Below are 2,500 nucleotides of genomic sequence, written 5' to 3' on the forward strand. Positions count from 1 at the left end.
CCGAGGTCCGGGGAGCCCCTGGCGGGACCCTCGGGGCTCTGCCTTAGGTGCTCTTCCCGGGACCCGGCCCGGGACTTGGGCGGGTTGGACCGCCGGTGCTGCACCCGGGCTGGGCACCCCGAGGTCCGGGGAGCCCCTGGCGGGACCCTCGGGGGTCTGCCCCAAGGTAGTGTTCTCGGGACACGGCCCGGGACTTGGGCGGGTTGGACCGCCGGTGCGGCACCCGGGCTGGGCACCCCGAGGTCCGTGGAGCCCCTGGCGGGACCCTCGGGGGTCTGCCCCAAGGTGGTGTTCCCGGGACACGGCCCGGGACATGGGCGGGTTGGACCGCCGGTGCGGCACCCGGGCTGGTCCTCCCGAGGTCCGTGGAGCCCCGGGCGGGACCCTCGGAGGTCTACAGGACGGTGGGGTTCCCGGGGCCGGGGCCGGGACATGGCCGGCACCCGGGCTGGGCTTCGCGAGGTCGTTGGGAGCCGGCTCTCTGGAACAAGCAGCAGCAGCTTCCCTATATATCCGGCGGAGGGTGCCTGACGTCCCTGGCGAACCGGGACGGAGTTCCACGTCACCACCGGGAAAATCCGGCAAGGCATGCCGACTTCGATGGAGCGAGGGTCGGATGCGGCCGGCAAATCCGACCTCATTGACTTCCAGGGTTTCTCAAGCAACTTGACCTGCCAAAAACGGGGACTTAGAGCAAAACTGCCGGCCGGCCGCGATCAACTTAGGCGGCCGGGAACGGGCACTTTGGGCACATCGACATCTACAGGACACCTAAATGGATAAATCTGGATGGAATTTTCTGTCTTTTTACCTAATTTTGTGAGGATTCAGAGGGAAAATGAAAAAAACACAGATTTTTTTTTCTAATTCTTGCTACTTTTTACTAAATTTCTAATTCTAAATTTTCAGCTAATCATCCAACTATGGTATCAAAAGAAAGCTCTATCTCTCCTTGAAAAAACAATATATAGTTTATATGGGTACACTATTCACAGTAAAAGAGAATCATCGCTGAACCGACATAGCGCAAAAATGGCAAAATTTCTCCGGGATTGAAGGGGTTAAGCAGGCATTACAGCAGATAAACTGTGTCTATATCTATATCTATATCTATCTATCTATCTATCTATCTATCTATCTATCTATCTATCTATCTATCTATCTATATCTATATCTATATATATATATCTATATATATCTATATATATCTATATATATCTATATATATCTATATATATATATATATATATATATATATATATATATATATATATATATATATCTGTATGGGACTGTCGCTAGATCCCTATGCCTGGGTGGGGTATAGGGATAACGGCTGCTGCAGAACCTCTTTATATAGCTGCACAAGTTGCTGCTGGCCGGCTTAACCCCTTCAATCCCCTATAGACGTACCGGGACGTCTAGCCTTTCGTGCAGCGTCAGGAACACATCCCTGCCGCTGCACGGGAGAACAGGCTGTCGTTTGACAGCCTGGACCCCCCCCTGCAGCCCGATCCCCTGTAACAACTTGGTGTGTCATTAGCCTTGGGGGACTGAACCACATCCAGGTCAGTGACATTACTGCCGGATGTGCGACACTGGGGGAGAGAGAGAGAGAGAGAGATAGAGACAGAGAGAGTTCGTTTTGCAGAGCTGCAGTGCTTAGTGCAAAACCACATTATATATTGGGGATAGTGTAGTGTTTTAGAAATTGGCCAGGTAGGTACAATGGCGCAACATGTCTTCAGCGCTGAGGAGGCTCATGACTGCCTCACTCAGTCTGATGACGATGCCACTCTGACCGCGTCAGACGCCGAGGCCACTCTGACGGCGTCAGACGCCGAGGCCACTCTGACTGCATCAGATATTGATCCAATATCTGAGGAATCCTGCTGTGCGTCAGATAATGACGAGTCAGAGGAAGACGATGATGGCCAGGGTCCATCTGGCAAAGCCAGGCGTGGAGAGCCTGACTCTAAATATAATTGGGTGCCCCCAAATATGATAGACCCAGTAATCCCTGCTTTTACTGCGACTCCTGGCATCAGATGTGACATCGATGCTAGCGAGCCAAAGTCATTTTTCCATTTAATGTTTGCCCCCGAGTTTTTTGAGCTGCTAGCAGCTCAAACAAACCTCTATGCAGCCCAGTGTCAGGCAGCTGACCAAGGAGACAGAAGCCAGACCTGGTACCCCACTGACTCCCATGAAATTAAAAGATTTTGGGCCCTGACCCTTATGATGGGCATTGTGAAAAAGCCCACGATACGCTCCTATTGGAGCACAGATCCCGTAATATCCACCCCTGCTTTTTCCCAAATAATGCCCCGGAACAGGTACTTTGGGCTCCTAAGATTTTTACATTTTACCGACAATTCCCAATGCCCCCCTAGAGAGCACCCCCAATTTGACCGTTTATATAAATTGAGGCCCATTATTAATTATTTTTCACGTAAATTCCCTGAAATTTATACCCCCGACAAAAATGTGGCTGTAGACG

The sequence above is a fragment of the Sceloporus occidentalis genome, unplaced genomic scaffold (genome assembly GCF_023333645.1).
Source record: "Sceloporus occidentalis isolate IW3139 unplaced genomic scaffold, rSceOcc1.0.p SCAF_31, whole genome shotgun sequence".
NCBI classification, from domain to species: domain Eukaryota; kingdom Metazoa; phylum Chordata; class Lepidosauria; order Squamata; family Phrynosomatidae; genus Sceloporus; species Sceloporus occidentalis.